A 6567-nucleotide genomic window follows, 5' to 3' on the forward strand; every position below is an offset into this window, starting at 1 on the left:
TCATCGTCTCCTCTGTTGGCTATTTTTGTGTTTTTTAGTGGTGTTGTGGAAACCAAGTCAGTTTTGTCTGTCCACATTGTGTGATTAAACGAATAGGAAGCTAAGCCTTCACTAGATACTCAAATTGCCACATCTCTTTCGCCGTTGTTTTTTTCCCCCTCCATTTGGATCAATCTTTCCTAACTCAATGGTGTCTTATAGCCCTTACAGAGACTGTTAATCACAGCATTCGGTTTCCCATGTTGTTAAGCACCCTCCCATCTCGAGTGTCTTAAGTCTTCACGGGTGTTGACCTCAAGGGAGCCAAGTGACGGCTGGTGGTGATATTGGGTAGGTGGGTGGGTGGGCTAACAAATGTAAGTACACTTACTGGCCACTTTATTAGGTACACCTTGCTAGTACCGGGTTGGACCCCCTTTTGCCTTCAGAACTGCCTTAATCCTTCGTGGCATAGATTCAACAAGGTACTGGAAACATTCCTCCGAGAGTTTGGTCCATATTGACATGATAGCATCACGCAGTTGCTGCAGATTTGTCGGCTGCACATCCATGATGCGAATCTCCCGGTCTACCACATCCCAAAGGTGCTCTATTGGATTGAGATCTGGTGACTGTGGAGGCCATTTGAGTACAGTGAACTCATTGTCATGTTCAAGAAACCAGTCTGAGATGATTCGAGCTTTATGACATGGCGCGTTATCCTGCTGGAAGTAGCCATCAGAAGATGGGAACACCGTGGTCATAAAGGGATGGACATGGTCAGCAACAATACTCAGGTAGGCTGTGGCGTTGACACGATGCTCAATTGGTACTAAGGGGCCCAAAGTGTGCCAAGAAAATATCCCCCACACCATTACACCACCACCACCAGCCTGAACCGTTGATACAAGGCAGGATGGATCCATGCTTTCATGTTGTTGACGCCAAATTCTGACCCTACCATCCGAATGTCGCAGCAGAAATCGAGACTCATCAGACCAGGCACGTTTTTCCAATCTTCTATTGTCCAATTTTGGTGAGCCTGTGCGAATTGTAGCCTCAGTTTCCTGTTCTTAGCTGACAGGAGTGGCACCCGGTGTGGTCTTCTGCTGCTGTAGCCCATCTGCCTCAAGGTTCGACGTGTTGTGCATTCAGAGATGCTCTTCTGCATACCTCGGTTGTAATGAGTGGTTATTTGAGTTACTGTTGCCTTTCTGTCAGCTCGAACCAGTCTGGCCATTCTCCTCTGACCTCTGGCATCAACAAGGCATTTTCGCCCACACAACTGCCGCTCACTGGATATTTTCTCTTTTTCGGACCATTATCTGTAAACCCTAGAGATGGTTGAGCGTGAAAATCCCAGTAGATCAGCAGTTTCTGAAATACTCAGACCAGCCCGTCTGGCACCACCAACCATGCCACGTTCAAAGTCACTTAAATCACCTTTCTTCCCCATTCTGATGCTCGGTTTGAACTGCAGCAGATCGTCTTGACCATGTCTACATGCCTATATGCATTGAGTTGCTGCCATGTGATTGGCTGATTAGAAATTTGCGTTAACACGCAGTTGGACAGGTGTGCCTAATAAAGTGGCCAGTGAGTGTATATCCATGTATAGTTCACCCTGCAGCAACGTAACATCTGGGACACCAAGTCAGAGCAACGACAAAATACACTGCTCAAAAAAATAAAGGGAACACCTAAAAACACAATATAGACCTCGATGAATGAAATATTTCAGCTGAAAATCTTTATTTATTAGACAGAGGAATGTGTTTAGAGCAAAATAACCTAAGAATGATCAATGGAAATCAAAATCATTAGCCCATTAAGGTCTGGATTCAGAATCATACTCAAAATCAAAGTGAAGAAAAGAAAATGAGAACATAGGCTGATCCAACTTCTGTGGAAATTCTTCAAGACGATTCAAAATGAGGCTCAGTAGTGTGTGTGGCCTCCACGTGCCTGTATGCACTCCCTACAACGTCTGGGCATGCTCCTGATGAGACGACGGATGGTCTCCTGAGGGATCTCCTCCCAGACCTGGATCAGGGCATCGGTCAACTCCTGGACAGTCTGTGGTGCGACATGGCGATGGCGGATGGTACGAGACATGATGTCCCAGAGGTGCTCGATTGGATTCAGGTCTGGGGAACGTGCGGGCCAGTCCATAGCATCAATGCCCTCGACATACAGGAACTGCTGACACACTCTGGCCACATGAGGACGAGCATTGTCATGCATGAGCAGGAACCCAGGGCCCACTGCACCAGCATATGGTCTGACAATGGGTCTGAGGATCTCATCCCGGTACCTAATGGCAGTCACGGTACCTCTGGCTAGCACGTAGAGGTCTGTGCGGCCCTCCAATGATATGCCTCCCCAGACCATCACTGACCCACCGCCAAACCGGTCATGCTGGAGGATGTTGCAGGCAGCAGAACGTTCTCCACAGCGTCTCCAGACTCTCTCACGTCTGTCACATGTGTTCAGTGTGAACCTGCTCTCATCTGTGAAGAGCACAGGGCGCCAATGGCGAATCTGCCAACCAAGATGTTCTCTGGCAAAGGTCAATCGGGCTGCACGGTGTTGGGCTGTGAGCACAGGCCCCAATTGTGGACGTCGGGCCCTCATACCATCCTCATGCATTCTGTTTCTCACTGTTTGAGCAGAAACCTGCACATTAGTGGCCTGTTGAAGGTCGTTTTGTAGGGCTCCGGCAGTGCTCCTCCTGTTCCTCCTTGCACAAAGGACCAGATAGCGGTCCTGCTGCGGGGTTGTTGTCCTCCTGCGGCCCCCTCCACGTCTCCTGGTGTACTGGCCTGTCTCCTGGTACCTCCTCCATGCTCTGGACACTGTGCTGGGAGACACATCAAATCTTCTTGCCACAGCACGCATTGATGTGCCATCCTGGATGAGCTGCACTACCTGAGCAACTTCTGTAGGTTGCAGATACCGCCTCATGCCACCTCTAGTGGTGAGGGCACTAGCCAAATGAAAAACTAACCAAAGATCGGCCAGAAAAGATGAGGACAGGCAAATGGTCTGTGGCCACCACCTGCAAATCCATTCCTTTTATAGGGGTTGTCTTGCAAATTGTCTAATTTCCACCGGAAATTAGACAATTTACCAACAGGTGAAATTGATTCACAAATCAGTGTTGCTTCCTAACTGGACAGGTTGATATCTCAAAAGTGTGATTGACTTGGAGCTACATTGCATTGCTTATGTGTTCCCTTTATTTTTTTGAGCAGTATACTATACCTTGCTATAGCAAGTGCTCTACAACAACACTATAGAAGTACAAGAATGGCCTGATGCCAAAAAAAACCACACACATAGACACATTGACTATGTCTCTCTATACACATTAGCACATGCCATTTTTAACAAGAACAACTTGCAAGAATGACGGAATGATGTGCTACATGATAGAACAGAAAGCAGAATCATGCCCAGGCAGCATCCGGATGTGGGCCACTTCAGGCAGTGATGCGGCACTGCCGGCCGCCTTCTGTCCAAAATGAGTGTGCATGTATAATAGCAAATATGGCCCAAATATGCCAAATCAAATGTGGGCCTTTTTTTTGGCAAAGATGCGGTGCTCTGGGCAACGTGATCTGGATGTGGCCCGTGTGGTAAATGGTGAATATGGCCCGAATATCACAAAACAAATATGGGCCACCTCTGGCAAATGTGTGGCACGTGCGGCATTGGCTTGGTTCTGGCCCAGATCTGGCCAACAGTGCCAAGTGCCATCATTCCATGTGGGCCGGATGAAAGTGTCGGGTGTGGGACGGGTCCGGGCCACGGCAATTTTGCTATCTGGGCTGCGATATTTCATCACCCAGTTTTTGTCAATAAGCAGCTAACACACAATCAAGCGACTCATTCTGGCGCGTCTTAGACGCGCACTTGGCAGCCTGTGTGTTTGGCAGGTGATCGGCTAACTGGCTAGCTAGCCAAAACAGAGACCTGGTCTACGAGGTCCAGAAACACGCCCGGCGGGAGTGAAGTCGGAGAGTCTTCGGACCCCCGCAGAGCTAGCTAACGTGTCCTGCAACATGTAATCCAGTCCCCCGTCCGTGATAAAGACTCGCCTGTTTCCTTCACCAGCTCGCCGTGTCTGTATAGAGACGCGGTGGCCCTCGTCAGGTTGACAGACGATGCTAATGTAAACTACTAATAAGACCCGTTAGCCCCTAGCTAACGGGTCTGACCCTTTAGCCGAGCGGTTAGCGACGTCGCCTTGTGGTGCAGTACACCCCGTGTCGAATCCCGCACCGGGCAAGAAAATAACCGCTTACATTGGTGGCAGCGGCGGGATCCGGAAGTGTGCGGATGATCCGGAAGTGTGCGGATCCTCAGAAGTCTCTTCGGAGCGCGGGGAGAACAAAGCGCGAGGGCGCGCTTCCGGGAGAGGGTGACGACTGTAAACTACTAATAAGACACGTTAGCCCCTAGCTAACGAGTCTGACCCTTTAGTCGAGCGGTTAGTGACGTCGCCTTGTGGTGCAGTACACCCCGTATCGAATCCCGCACCGGGCAGGAAAATAACCGGTTACACTGGTGTTACGCTGTTTTCAGCGTGACTGGGATAAATGTTTCAAATCCACAATTCCTTGTTGGGTCCAAGCTGTGTCTCCCCCCAAAAGCCGTGTCCCCCCCCAAAAAAAGCCGTGCCCCCCCCCCAAAGCTAGCATGGGGAACAGAAAAGTGAATTCTTAGCTACATTAGCCGTTAGCCAGTCCTTTCGTTGAAACCAAGTAACACAGAACTTACAATTTTGTCGTTTGTCCTTTCGTGTTATTGGAACGTCGTTTGGACGACGTGTCCCCAGTCTCTTCACCTCCAGCGCTTCCCCCAAAGACACCGAAGAAAATGGATGAGAAAGTAAATGATCCGCCTCTTTCACGCTAACGCCCGCGGCCGCCATTGCCACAGTCGCTCACTTTTCTCCCTTCCCGCTCTCACACAAGTACCACGTCACTGTCTGTACCGTCTGTGCTGTCGCTGGTCAGAAGTCAGCGGCCTGTGGGCTGATTGGATTTAGCCCAGATGGTCAGCAAATCAAGGGGGCGTGCCAAGTCACCTGTCAGTCACGTAACGCAGTTTGTGAGAGGAGGATGTTGCAGGTGTAGGTGCATATAAATAACAGACAGAGTCGGGCTGTGTCGCTTAGTAACGTGTATTCACCGGCTGTGCCCATAACAGAACTGAGGCATGTTACACAGGGCAAGTATACATCAATCAGTGCCCCCAGGGGGAGCTGTTGGCTGCATAACATTACCCTACAACATCTCCATTCCTTTCGTAGAATACAATACCAAATAATATAATGGATAGTGTTAGCCATTAGAACATTAGTGCTCATATCCCAATGTTAAAATAGTGCAATGGAAATAGTGCATCAAGAAGGAACAGCAAGTCAATATCAACCAAAACCTTTGCAGAACAATAACGACAAAATGGTAGCACCAGAACATCCACAAGACCACTGAAGAAGAACATTAGAAGTGAACATCACCCGGCAGTGACTCGACTGGGCTGGTGAACACGTCATTGTAAGTGTTAATGAGACAGCCTTTGGTTAGCTCACCTGTCTTGCAGTGCTCCACTTTATTCAGCTCTTCGGGAATGGTGAAGCGTATCAAGCCAAGTCTCTCGCATGTCTCCCCTGAAAGCAAGGGCTTCTGGCTGGTGCGCACGACCTCAAAGTCCAGTGTGTGCGTCTTGCCCCTGATGACACACTGTGTGCTGTACACGCCCATTGAGCTCATCCACTCACTGTTGTAGAGTCTCAGCCTGGTGAGACTTTTCTGAAGAGGCGCTCTAGGCGCCAGTCTCATCTTGTCTTTCAAGCTCATCACGTTGCAGGTGGCTCCAGAGTCAAGCTGGCACCTCTGGACCCCTCTGTGCAGTGGCAGGTTTACAAACCACTTCTTCCTTTGAGTGTTCACAGCCCCCACGCTCTCCGCCGTGTACAAATCCCTCCCATCGCGGTCGCTGTCCTCCGGCTCCCCCTAGCGGCGGGTCATCCACAGCGTTCAACTGACGTGCTTGCTGGCCTCTTTTCATGCATACTTTGGCAAAGTGATTAGCGGTGCCACACAAGCGACATGACTTTCCAAATGCGGGGCACAGGTCTCGCCCCCGTCTGTGCGGTGTGCCACAGTACTTGCATTCACCTGTGCCTCTCTGTGGCTGTGCCGATGTGTTGGTGGGCTCGGACGGCCTGCTGGTAGGTCTCCGTCCTGGTCGCTGTCCATGTGCTACATTGATGCTCTCCCCAGGCACAGAGCTGCTAAGTGACAGGGATTTTAACCTATTGTCCAACACCTCCGCTGCACGGCAAATGTCGCTAGCTCCCTCCAACTTAAGCTCCTTTTCTCTTAGCATGCGTCGTCTGGCGCCCTCATCAGTTGTGCCCAGAACAAGCCTGTCCCTTATGAGCTCGTCTCTTATAGCTCCATATTCACACGTGGCAGCCTTTTCTCTCAGTCTCGTGACAAAAGCATCCACGGGTTCTCCTTCCTCTTAAGGTTGCCCAAAACATACCTCTCAAAGATGACGTTTTTGGTAGGTGTA

This window comes from Lampris incognitus, chromosome 7, assembly GCF_029633865.1.
Source record: "Lampris incognitus isolate fLamInc1 chromosome 7, fLamInc1.hap2, whole genome shotgun sequence".
Lineage (NCBI taxonomy): Eukaryota > Metazoa > Chordata > Actinopteri > Lampriformes > Lampridae > Lampris > Lampris incognitus.